The following is a 13,258-nucleotide window of genomic DNA, read 5'->3' as shown; positions in this document are numbered from 1 at the left end:
GGCTACTGTAAAAAGCCATGGATATGATATTTTCTTTTTCTAATTTGTATCATACACTTTAATGCTTCCTGGCTGCTGCTCTCTTTAGTGAGTTTTAGAAACCCATCTATTATTTATAATAATCATTTTGTATTTAATCCCTTACCTATAGACTATGTCTCCTGGTCATAAAAGCTCAACTTCCCCATTTAAGCCCCTAACTCAGACTTTCCAGACATTCACTGCTAATAGATCTAACAATGTCAGCACATACACAACACAATAAGAAGTTGCAATTTCTGTTAATAGTGCATTTCACTTTTCCCACTTAATCCCGACTGTCTGATTCAGTAACACACTCCAGGGGAAGAGGGTCAGGAAAGAAGATTAGGTCCACAACTACTCCGTAGAAGTTGCCATTTTCCAGGAATGGGAGGAAGCATTTGGAGTTCTGATTGTTGTGCTTAATCCTCTAGTCTCCACAAAACACAGAAAACACACCGAACCAGCAGCCTGGCGAGTTTCCCTCAGAACCAAGCAACATTTTCAAGTCTACCCCATGACCCAGGGACACTCATCCTTCCTTAATCCATACAGTCACTCACTTACTGATATCTAGTGCCAGCGAGCACAGTCCTCTGTCAAGTACTGAGCTGCCCACTTTGCTGAGCTGAGACAGCCCAGGCGGGAATCTTCAGTCCTCCTCCCTCCTCCCAGCCGGGAAGCCCTGTCTTCTTCCTATGCACTTTGCCAAGCCCAGAACGCAAGTCCCTGGCTTCTGCAAGACCTTGCATATCAGCCAGAGGAGTGAACTAGGAGGAGGAAGAAAGCTAATCTTCCCACCGTCCAAGTGTGAGGGGGCAGGGCTTATGTGGGAGGAGAAGCCACAGTGTAAGCACGTCCTGAGCTCCGCCCACAGCTCTGGCAAGATGCTGAAGCTGAGAGTTTCAACTGAGGAAAGGAGGTGAGGCCCCGGGCATCCCAGCTTTCTCAGGCCGACTGCTGGTGGTCACTTTCATGCACTCTTCACTAAGTGCATCTGAGGAGAAAGCATTAGCGTTCGGGAGACGAGAGGGTGAGAGGACTCAAGGTGGAGAAATGAAAGAAGAAATGAGAGCCAGTTTGCTGACATTGTCTCCTTGCCTGTAAAAAGCTTTCAGCCCAGCCTGGCTGTCATGTCTGAAACACCAAGCACAGTGTCTCTTATCTTCCCCCACCGTCCCAAGTGGCATCATTCTGGATTTTATCTGGATCTTGATCTAGCTTGGAACAAGATTGCTTAGTTCTTTGTTCAGGCTGATACCTTCTGAAATGCTAGTCAATCAAATTACACCTATGGTTTCCTTAAGATTGAGAAACCTGTCTGGGAACTCAACTCTGCCCGACACAGATGCCCACCCTGGCTCCTTTACCCTAGGTACTGCCTTTCTGTCCCTTCATTCTTTCTTCCACAGGAGTAGAATTGAAAAGTGGATCTGCTCACTTGAATTAAATAAATCACGGCACTTGGGAAATTGTATGACAATGTTATCGTGACCATGGAAAAGAAAATTATTCCACAGGAAAAGACTGGACAAAGCTAACAATAGCAACAGAAAGCAGTGCTCTAGAGAGTCCACAGATGAGATAACTTGCTTATTTTAGAATATGAGTTATAAAGATGCTGAGAGTTGGGGCTGGGGATGTGGCTTGGTGGTAAACCACTTATGGAGCAGGTATGAGGCTCTGGGTTCAACCCCCAGTACTAGCAAAAAAAAAAAAAAGGTTTAAAAAATAGTTTACATGAAAAGATACTACTTGTTTGTATACTACATTAAAAGTATTCTTCATGCTTAGGAGGAATGGGATTTACACAGAATGTTCTTAAAGGGAAAATGAAACACTTGGTCTATCTAACAGGATAAATTGCCCCTGTTTGTTTTGCTTAGCTATGGACGGCAACATGAATTTACACATAAGAATTTCAAAAATGGTTTATCACTATTTAGTTACTGCTTCATAATGGATTTATGAAAGCGAAAGTCACATGTAGGACTAACAATATAGTGGCAGGAAGGTCAGAGTTTTCCATTGCAGTCTTAGCTCTCACCCTCAAAGCCTCCCTGGTGGCAGTCCCATCTTCCTGTTTGCCCGCCCTTAATCTCTTCCCTGCCGCCATTCTTCCTTCTGCTTACAAAACTGCTGAGGTTTCCCTTTACTTAAAAGGTGGTTTTCTTGTTCTATTTCTTCACTGTTAAACTTGAAAGAATGGTCTATACTCATTTAAAGTTCTTCGCTCTTCTAAAGCCACTACAAGCAAGGTGATTATGGAATTGCTGGACACCCCTGGAGCAGGTTGAATTGAATATCAAACAGGAAGGGTAGGGAAGACAGTGTGCACACAAGGTCTCCGCTGGGTGGTGGGGCCTTCGGAGAATTCTGCTAAGAAGAAACACCTAGTTGACCGTTCACCCATGTGTATGAACCTAAGAAAAGATGCGGGGCTCTACATAGAGATGGATGCGGTCAGAGAGTGGCAGGAGTGGATGAACTCATGACTCAGAAGCCCAGAGGACAGCTATACTTTAAAATGAAGCAAGAGAAGGGAGCATACTAAAGGCTGTGAGAGGGAATCCAGAGAGAGCGCTAATTTGAGGAGAGGACATGATCTGCGACCTTTCCCTGAGTGAAGTGTCAGAAGTCATCCACCAGTGGGAAGAGACGCTAAGATGAAAGCCAGATGCAGTGATGGGGCACACTGGTTCTGGGAGTGAAGATGGACAGAGGATGGATCATTTCTTAGCAAAGCTAAGATACAAAGGACTGGATGAAAGATAAGGATTCAGTGAAAGATTATCAGGAAGTCACAGTGCTCCCAGCCGGCCTTTATATAAAAGTCCTGAGCACGTTTGCAATTCAAGAAAGATAAGCAGAGTGCTGCAAAGGTGAAAATGCAGATACCAGAGAGAGTTGGGAGGAGCCAGAAAACAGAAGAAGCAAAGGCCCCTCTCACAAAACCACTCTCTTTTACAACTGTATGTGAAGTCTTTGAGAAAAAAAAAAAAAACAACTGGATGATTCTCTATTAAAAGCTGAAAGGTATATTTCCAAGAAAAAGAATTAAGAACGGCCCATACGTTTTTCTTTAAGCAATAGAGTTTTCTGAAACAAAACAATTTCATGATTCAAAAGAGCAAATGAAAGTTGGTTGCTTAAGAGATCCTTGCGATTACTGTAGGAAGGGTCCTGTAAAGGTGTTACAGGAAAGTGCCTGGGCAGGCTCTGCCATTTCTCTGGGTCGTTGCTAGGGTAAAATTTTTCTTTTCTTTTCCTTTTTTTTTTTTTTTTTGGATATTTTATTTACTTACATTTCAAATGTTATCGCCTTTCCCAGTTTCCCCTCTGCAAACCTCCTATCCCCTCCCCTTCCCCCTGCTTCTATGAGGGTGCTCCCCCACCTACCGACCCACCTACTCATCCACCCACTCCCACCTCCCTACCCTCACATTCCCCTACACTGGGGCATCAAGCCTTCACAACACTAAGGGCCTACCCTCCCAATGATGTCCAACAAGGCCATCCTCTGTTACATATGCAGCTGGAGCCATGGGTCCCTCCATGTGTACTCTTTGGTTAGTGGTTTAGTCGCTGGGAGCTCTGGGGGATCGGATTGGTTGATATTGTTGTTCTTCCTATGTGGCTGTAAACCCCTTCAGCTCCTTCAGTCCTTCATCTAACTCCTCCACTGGGGACCCATGCTCAGTCCAATGGTGGGCCGCATATATCTGCATCCATATTTGTCAGGCTCAGCATGCAGCATCGCCCTAGCTCTTGTCTCTGGGTCTTGTGGTGAGCAGTGTGAGGCGGCCGCATAAATGCGGTGTTTGCTTATTGCGTTGAGCATTCCCTCCACCATCTGACAAGATCCTGGTCCTGCGTCCTTTGTCTTTTTTAAGGTCCACAGAGTCAGCATAGCCACAGAGGACACTGCTGAGACAGCCAAAGAAGTGATGGGAAGAGCAAACAGGAAATGAGGGAGGACAGTCTCTGTCAAGTGCGAAGGTTGACATCTGTCACCCCTGCTCCCAGTTCCAAGTCCTTCTTAAATGGATATGGAATGATAGTTGATAAACTTGTGATTTTTTTCATTCAATTTGGAAAGTGAAAACATCATTGTTACAGAGACTCATAGTAGAGGGTTAAATGTGGGAATAAAGTGTGTGTGTGTGTGTGTGTGTGTGTGTGTGTGTATGGACTGAACTCTCTCTCTCTCTCTCTCTCTCTCTCTCTCTCTCTCTCTCTCTCTCTCTCTCTCCCAACACACTCATGCTATGGTAAAACAGAGTGCTCACAGGATTCGTTGTTCTATTTTCCTTTTGGGTCAGTCACGAACAAACAAAACACATGGTCCACAGACTCCCCTCTGGAGTTATATTGCCAAGCAAGAAGAGAAGACAAAGACATCAAATAGAGTATGGCTTTTTAAACTGCATCTAAAATCATGCATAAGCCCCAAAATTTAGTCATCTTTTCTATTTTAAAGCCAACTTTAACAGGGAAATAACCATTAGTAGCTGGGTGAGGGCGTGGCCATGACGAGAAGTAGGTTTTAATCTAGTTTGCAGCCAGTTCTTTATGCTGGCTTTTCATGGTATTTTTTTCCTTTCTACTATCTCACTGTGTAGCCCTTGCTAGCCTGGAACACGGTATGTAGAACAGGCTGGCCTCAAAGCCATGGAGATTATCCTGCCTCTGAGTCCAGGGTTCTGGGGTCAAAGACACGCGCCCCACAGCTAGCCTAGGCTTCCCTATCTTTAAAGTGGATCTAGATTCTTCACCAGTCTTTCCTGCTCCTTTCTCACTCCCCTGTCAGCCCACTGGCTACAACGCTTATTCTGAAGAACAATATAAGTTATCACATCTCTATATTGTCTTTTAAGGTTTATTTTTAAAATCCTGCAACTCAGTAAACTTCCAAAGTGGGTGCACTAAAAACTCAAGGCTTTTCTTCTCTCTAGCCAGTGACTTGTTTTGATTTGGAAATCAGATAGCTTGCTGCATTCTTAAAGCCAAGAGCTGGAGATAGGTCTCATCCCTAGGATTAGAGAGGAGGATTTCTGATCAAAGGGCTAGGATTTTTTATAGATCTCAGTCAAGAGCAAGTGATCAAACAACTCTATTCTTTGAGACAAATCTGTATTTTGATAGGCAGTGCAAGTGGATGCTAATTGCCAACCTAAAGCCTTTGATCTTAGAGTCTCCACAAACGACAACCAGGGAATGGCTTCATCTCATGCTCTGAGACACATGGAAGTACTCAACTAAGATCACTTCCTGACCAGAGCTAGAATAGCTGGTGGCCTCCTAGGGGGTGCACACTCGCTTTAAGGAACAACATGTGGGTGTCACATTGACATCAAGTAGGCAGTGAACAAAACTTAAGCTTGAAATTTCAATTCTGTAAGAGTTAGTCATGTGCTACGTGATTTTAAAGACAATAAAGAAACCATTTCATTACTCCCCCTTGTCCTCCAAATCAAACAAAAAGACACTCAGAGAAGAGGCAAGCAAATCGGATGTGCTCTTATACAAAATTCCGAGTCCAATTTTCGTTCATATAAAAGGTTCTCTTCTCCACAAGAAAAAGAACAGGCTCCTTAGAAACTGTAAACACAATTGGTATAAATAAAAAAACATTTTGGCCTTCTAAAGACATGATTGAAAAGTTGTATATAGTAACCTGCGTATCTGGTGTGATGTGGTCTTGATGCTATTTGCAAGGGAAGAAGAAACGAAGTTCTCCATTTTCACATCTCCCACCTAATACAGCGGTCATTGTGTACAATGGTAAGGAGTCCTGGAGAGTGGACCTAGCATTTTGGATCCCAAAAGGTAAGTGAATTTTACTATCCTATGCTATCCTCTTCCTTCCCCGTTCAGCTTCCTCAAAGTCCTCACAATTAAGAAAAGACAACTCTCTCCTTCTTGTTTCTTTGAAATGTGAGAAGGACAACCACAGTCACAATGAAGACACAGTGGTGATGTCCCGCAACAGCAGCCCCGCTGACCCTACCCACTTCTGCTTGGGCATGAAGCCATGTGACAACACCTCAGACACAGGTGTGTTGACCCTGGGCCTCTCCGCCCAGTCCTTTCTTTTCTCTCAGGAGCACCTGGCCTCCCACACCTGCTGCTGCTGTCTTTTTATAACAACTGCTCTGCGCATTATGCATTTAAGACTGTGAAATAGACCTGAAGTGCTTTAATAAAAACAAAAGTATATTCTATATCCTAGCTACATGATTTCTCTAGTTTTGCACCTTCCCAAATCCAGCACTTTTTTTTTTTGACATATTGATGCAAGCTTGATAATGAATTGTTTTTTTTTCTGACATGGGCCAACTTCAAGTTCACTGTGCACTTCCGTGTGGAAGCTGTGACCAGCGGACTTGCAGGCAGCACTTCTATTATGGCCAAAGTGGGCTTGAAGGAATCATATTTCTCTTCAGTTTTCATATATTTGGCACTCAGCTGTGACAGTTCAGAATAATCTCTGCTCCTGTTTCTCCTGAGGGTCAGCCCATCTCCTCTGCTAAGTCCTCCCCTGACTGATACCCAGGCATCCTGCTTAGATCTGTGAATCTCTGCTACTTTCATCTGTTTGCCAGTGACTTCTTTTCTTTATTCCTCTTCTACAATGCTTAGAAGCTCACAATGTCCTTGTCACACATAAGTCACAGGCATTCCTAAAGGCTGGGCTTGTTTAGGCTTCCTGTTCGTCTTACAAATGTGCATTCCTAGGCAACTATTGCTGTGCTCGTCCAAGTCACTAAGTGTGCAAAATCAAAAAGATCTGAAGCCACAGGTAGCTTCTTGATCAACAGGGTATGTGAAAGTCAGTTAAGGAATTAAAGCTTCAGAGCCTAGAGGACACTTAGCCAAAGCCAAATTCTGTATGTTATTACAAAGTAGAAATAGTAGCTATAGGCAATGAGTCAATGCATGGCAGCTTCTATTGAAAGGTAAGGTAGGTAAGTTACAGAAAGATTGCCTGCAAATGACCTCAAGTATTCTGTGAATCCCTGGCTCTAGGAAAAACAGATTCATGTTTAGGAATTGTGTACTTGAGTAGCCAAGATCTTTGAGAGCGGGTGCAGGACAGAACACACCACACTGTCAGACCAGCAAGCTTCTGAAGTGTTTATAGAGGCAAATTTAGATTAGAAAGGCACAGAGTTTGCTTCCTGTAGACACTTTGATAACTAGGGATGCTAGATGCAGTCAAACCAGAGAGCAACATCATCAGATCGGTGCTGTATGCTGTCTGTTCTTACTGGGAGTCAGGAATGGACTGGAGAAAGGGTTGGTGGCACCAAGAGGGGATGCATGCGACTGCTGCGAACACATGGCTTGTCAGAGCTAGCTGACCACACACCGCTTTCACAAGCGCATAGGTAATTCATCACTTCGAGTATACCTTTTCAAGAGTGGCTTTATAAGGCGTATAATGTCTCTATTTCCTCAAGTCAGGTTCAGAGCTTCAGTAACTGGGCTGAGGGTGGGTAAGCCTGGAAATTCTCTCGATGTAGCAGTACATTTTTTTTTTCAGGAAAATAAATTAATGAGTCAAAGAACCTGAGGGAGAGAGCTTTGACAAACAGGGATGTTTGCGAGTAATAACAAACACATTTGCATTCTGTAAAGTCATGAGCCATAGTTCAACTTTCCCTGTTTTTTTTTCTATTTGTTGGAACAGAGTGAGCCTGTTTTCAGAAACACAATGTGAAACTGTGCTGTAGAGTATCTGAAAGAATGGATTGTGAAGTACTGGGCGGGGAGGAGGTAAGGCATGAGCAACAAGTCCTTTTTGTGAAACCCAGCACTGAGCTGCTGCTGGGGGCGGGGCTAGGAATACCTTAGGGATAATGAGCTGCTGGGAACCATGGCGAGGAACACCGAAAGGCAGCCTATTTACTTCTGTGTCTCTGCAAACACGTTTCAAGGGAACGGAGACCTCACTGCTGAGCTTAGCTCTAAATAGTCAGAGCCAGCTGTTCCCGTGGTGTTTCGCCTGCATGTAACTTGCCAGAGGACAAAACCATTTAGTGAGGAAATGCTTGAGTGTGATCCTGTTTGACCTCATGCCATTCACCTTATCTTCTTGCGTGACAATGATGGGCACCTCTTGCGTTGACCGTGTCTTTTGTCTTTACGACACTGATTGGGTGGTGGGTCTTGCTTTTTGGAGGACACTTTTGGTACAAATGATTTACCACAATTCCATGTTGCATCCAAAACACTGAGAGGCACTCAGCTCCAAGGACAAGTCCCAGAATTCCAGAATGGCTGTCTCTGTGAAGACGAAGACCCCAACAAGGGTCAACGCTTCCTGATGTCTCTACCATCCCTCTAGCCACAAATTCAGTCTTTACATATTTCTTTTTCACTTATGCTTCAGGAATCCAATCCCAAGTCTTAGGTGTTTCCCTCAGAGAGGGAACATTCAAGAGACACATTAGGGAAGGTGGGTGGAAAGAGGTAAAAGCCGTGCGAAGGGGGTGTCTGCAGTGAAACGGTGTTTGCTGGACCTGACAGCACAGTTGCATACATGAACTCTCAGTGGCTCTGCCTGCATCAACAAGGCACATACAGATACCTGCATGGACGGGGAGGGGCAGGGGTCAGGAAGCCACGCCCCTACTCACCCAAAGCTACTGGCAATTGACAGCAGCTGAAAGAGGGATTTAGTTACTTGTGAGGATAGTCCCACAGCTGCGCACATGCAGTCAGCACTAAATGGGCTCAATATTAAATTGGTGGTTGTCCAAGGGAGAGAAGGACAACAGTACAGAGCAGAGAACTTGAGGCTGAGATTCACCCAAGAACACTTTGAGTGCTACCTGGAAGACACTTCCTTCAATCTCGTATTAATTACTAATTAATTAGTAAGTGAGTGACATACTGATTTAGTACTAAGAGGCAGAATGACTGCCCCGTGCTCAGTGTGGATGCCAATTTGGAGGCAGATACCAGTTTTCACCCTGTCTGCCCACTCCTGCCAGCTTGTAAAGTGGGCCTGGGTAGGTGAGTGAGGGGCCTTCAGGGCAAAGGAAAGAAGGCTTTAACAGGAATCGCATGGCCGTACCACATCCCAATGGAAACAGAACATTTAAAAATGAGAAAGCAACACCTTCTGATGGGAAAAAGGAATAAACTGCAGTGTGTGCCTCTGCCACACTAGGGCTTTAAGTTTGCTTTGTTTCGAGCTAGGGTCTCATCTACACACCTCAGGCTGGGCAGCAACTTGTGCTCCTTGTCCTTCTGTCCCCAACGTGCAGGTGTGCACTACAATGACTGGCTTGCATGTGGATGCTTAATAAATGCTTTCAATAAACATATTGCTATACAACAAAAGGACAGTACTACCCATCACTCTAATAATGTTTCTTGTTTCTTTTTAACATTAGAATTCATTTATTATTTGTGTGTGTGTGTGTGTGTGTGTGTGTGCGCACGCACGTGCATGTGCATGCACGATGGCATGTTTGTACTAACATGTATGTGTCTGGCTCTGATGACAGTTTTTGGGAGTCAGTTCTCTCTTACACTGTAGTTTCCAGAGTTGCCAGATTTGCATGGCAAGTGACTTTGATTTCCAAGCATCTCACCAGGCACGCCTCTTGTTTCTTAATACCATCATGGAAAAGTTATATAGAAATGCTTTCAAACTGTGATATTTATATACAGGGTTAGATGCATGTATGTATGAATATATATGCCCCACATATATACATACATATACATATGATGTATATGTAGATATATGTATATGTATGTGATGACAATTATATGTGCATACCTATTTATTCTATAAGGTAAATGATATTATACTATGAAAACTGTGGTCATCTGTGCTGGAAGTCCTTCCTGTTGCCTCAAGTGTATTTGAACACTTGATCTCTAGCTGATGGCCTTTTTGGGGCACTGCCTGCTCCCCTGCTCTTCCTACCACTGTGGACTTTAGGCCTCTGGAACATATGTCAGGATAAGCATTTCTTCTATAAGTTGCCTCTGTCACAGTTTTAGCACAGCAACAGAAAATTGACAAACACGAATACTAACCACCCAGTGCTCAGCAGTAAGCTGCGAACGAACACGTTATGAATACTCACCCGTCCCCACCGTGCCTGTCTAAATTCACCTGGCCTTCCTGGCGCCTGCTGAGAACGTTTAAGAAACCCAACCATCAGAATAAGAGCCCTGTGGACACTGGAGATGGTAATGCACCTGAGGACTACCTGCAAAGCCCCGGTGCTCCCTGAGAAACTCCCCAGAGGAGGTCTGTGGGGTGGGAAGCATTTTCACTAGCAGCCCTTGGAGAGCATTTGTTTGTTTTCCAATGTGCTGACATTTGCATGGGTACTGGCGGGTAACAGCGCCGGGCCGGTCTGCTGGCGCCTTGACACAAGCCAAAGAACTTGGAGCAGAATGTGCAGGCATGTCTGAGCCCTCCGTTCTTACTGGAAGTGATGGCTGACATGCGAACTATGGCGATCCAGACTTTGGAATCTGACCTTTTCCCTCGAAAACAGGTGAAGAGAGCCATTTATTCCAAAGTCAAGGTTTGAGATTTCAATAATATCGAGATTTTTGGAAAACGTGCATTTCCTATTTTTGTGCTCGCACCTTCCCAACAGTGGAAGAGGTTTCCCATGAGCCCGATGACAACCTTAATGATGGCTTTGGATGCTGTATCGTGAAGCACAACAACCTAGATGATGTGAAACAATGAATTAATCATCCCTGGTGACTTATACCCTACATGTCTTCAAAATTACAAGTAAGTTAAGAGCCATTCGAGATGTAAGGCAACAAAAGATTTTTAAACTAAAGGCATGGCTCACCGGTACAGCTTCAGATGTGGCTGTCTGACTTAATATGAAGTAGTATTTGTCACGTTTCACTGAGGCAGCAGAGAACAAGCATAATTATTGTGAAAGCCACCAAAAGACATCGAAACAGTATCCTGTGTAAAGATGAATTTCCCTATATTTCAAAGAAGAAAGGCAGACAGTAAGAGTTGAGATGCAGAACCAGACAGGAGAATCCATTACCCTCTGAAGCTCTGGTTTTAAAGGTATTTGTAGCAGCATAAACCAAGGCCGTGACTCTTGCTGAAACTCTTTTGCCAGCAGAGTGTTTTTTCCTCAAAACAATAAATGTATTATTACTGTTACTGTTTTTTAGCAAGCTTTAATAAATGCTTAAATTCTATTCTGTTCTTTCTAATATAGTAAATGACAATGTGTGCAATTTATATACACAGTTGTTTTGGAGGGCTACAGTTGGTTCTGAGTCTATGTAGTGCCAAGGCAGTTGTTTGAAGCTACCAACATTACAGGAAGAGACAGCCTTTCCCTGGGTCTGATAGAGCAATCAGCAGGAGCCAGCTTTTCTTTCTCCCTTTTGTTTTCCTTCCTTCCCTCCCTCCATCCCTCCTTCTCTCTCCCCTCCCTCCCTTCCTCCCTCCTTCGCTCCCAATCTTCCTCCCTCCCTCCCTTCCTTTCTATCTTCCTTCCTTCCTTCCTTTCCTCCTTCCTTCCTTTTCTTTCCCCACTCTTTCTTTTTACTAGAAGCTTTGTATTTTTATTTGCTAGCCTAGAAGGCAAATTCTACCTATTTAGTCGACAGCCTGTTCACCAATTTCCCTGAGAGGAGAACTGAGACAGGGACTGGGGACTGACAGGCAGACCAGCATGTGCTGACAGTGAGGAACCTTAGGTAGCTTTACTCCGACATATGTGAGCATGCATCTAAGAGTCAACATACTTTATTTCTTCCCCCCCCCCCTTTCTAATAATGCTAAACAAAGTCAGTTTATCTCATTCGGATTCTGTTGAAAAGTTTCAGGATTAACCTTGTAAAAAAATTATGTAATTGATTTCCCAGTAACTGTGCTATTTAACACATGTCTGGATTATAATGCTACAGAGTTCATCATGTTTGGTCTGGAGCCCATGCTGCTTAAAGGCAATATCATGACGGACGATGCTGGCCCCTTTATTTCTAGCTGAGGAAAAGGATATTAAGAGAAGAAAGTAATTTGTCCATCTGGAAAGCGGTAGAACACAGAATCAGTTTCAGGTCTGTTGATTTTCTGTTCCTAACTGCTTTGTCATTTTTGGGTGGAAAAAATTGAGTCTTCTGTTTATTAACAAATTAGACAGTGAGACCCAGGACTGGCTGGGTTCTGAGGTCCTTTTAGAGTTGAAAATAGTTCCAGGTCTTCCCAAGTCATTTCCTTTGTTCTGTAAGTGCTGTAGGAAATGGGGCATCGTAAGCTATAGTAGAACACTCTAGTTATCGTCTTTCTTTCTTAGCATGCCAATGTAGCCCAGGCAGCCTTAGTCTCCACAAACTCCTAGGTCAAATATGCTGTCAATAAGACAGAAATAGATGAATGACATCCTGAGATGCTTCAGAAGAACCACAGGGTGGGGCACGGCAGAAATGCAAGTTTTCCAGGCTACAAGCCAAAGAATTCTATATATACTGTTGACCTCAACCCTGCAGTCACTTTTGGAGGTGACCAGGTAGGTCAAACACACCACTCTTCTGTCTGCTGATACTGGCATGGGAGAGATTTGAGTAGCTGTGGACACTCCTACATTTAATGGCTGCTATCCCCACATGAGCCACTCCTTTAGAAAGCGCGGGGACCCTAACCAAGGGCACCTCCACATTCTCCTAGAGTTAGATCCCCTGGTCCAGAGAACTGCTCTCCTGGAGCTGTTCTCTGCCCACTCCTGTACAGACATGGCACTCAGATGATTCGGATGGACTTCACTGGTGCCTTTCGTAGACTCTCTGCCTCACCATAAACCCACTTAGCTGTATTCACCTGATGCTGGTCCAGGCTTTGGTCCCCTACTTGTGAAGGGAAGTGGAATCAGTTTTAGGTTAAGCAAGAAGAAAGGAAGAAAGATAGAAAGAAAGGATAAAAAGCAAGCAAGAAAGCAAGCAAGCAAGCAAGCAAGCAAGACTGTTTTGTGGAAGTGGGAACCCAGGCTTTGTGGGACCTGCCCATAGCCTGTCATTAATGGGTGTTTAGCAACTCTCCTGGGAATATCTGGTGGGGTGGAGGGAGAAGATGGGCATGTTGTGGCCATCAAGGTAGGTCTAATTCTGGGGTATGCAATGGCTGAGCAGAGTAATCATGGTATTGAATGTTCCCTTTGTATATCAGTCCCAACACGGCTACATTGATATCTCATTAGACAGTGTCCTGGTTTCATGTCAT

At 44.1% G+C, this 13,258-nt stretch overlaps 1 protein-coding gene across 3 annotated transcripts in view; it reads right to left on the bottom strand.

The window, feature by feature from the left end:
• Positions 1–13,258, bottom strand: part of Pex5l (peroxisomal biogenesis factor 5 like) — a 197,266-nt gene that overhangs the window by 138,848 nt on the left and 45,160 nt on the right. The window contains exon 1 of one of the 3 annotated variants that reach the window (XM_052180645.1): positions 589–793. The exons of the other annotated variants lie outside the window; for them this stretch is intronic. The gene's annotated coding sequence lies outside the window, so the exon portion shown is untranslated. Of the gene's footprint in view, positions 1–588; positions 794–13,258 lie in introns of those variants that run through there. 3 annotated transcript variants of the gene reach the window in all.

This window comes from Apodemus sylvaticus, chromosome 4 (assembly GCF_947179515.1).
Source record: "Apodemus sylvaticus chromosome 4, mApoSyl1.1, whole genome shotgun sequence".
In the NCBI taxonomy this organism is placed as follows: Eukaryota; Metazoa; Chordata; class Mammalia; order Rodentia; family Muridae; genus Apodemus; species Apodemus sylvaticus.
The sequence above is the reverse complement of the archived record's forward strand: the minus strand, read 5'-3'. Positions and strand labels throughout refer to the sequence as shown.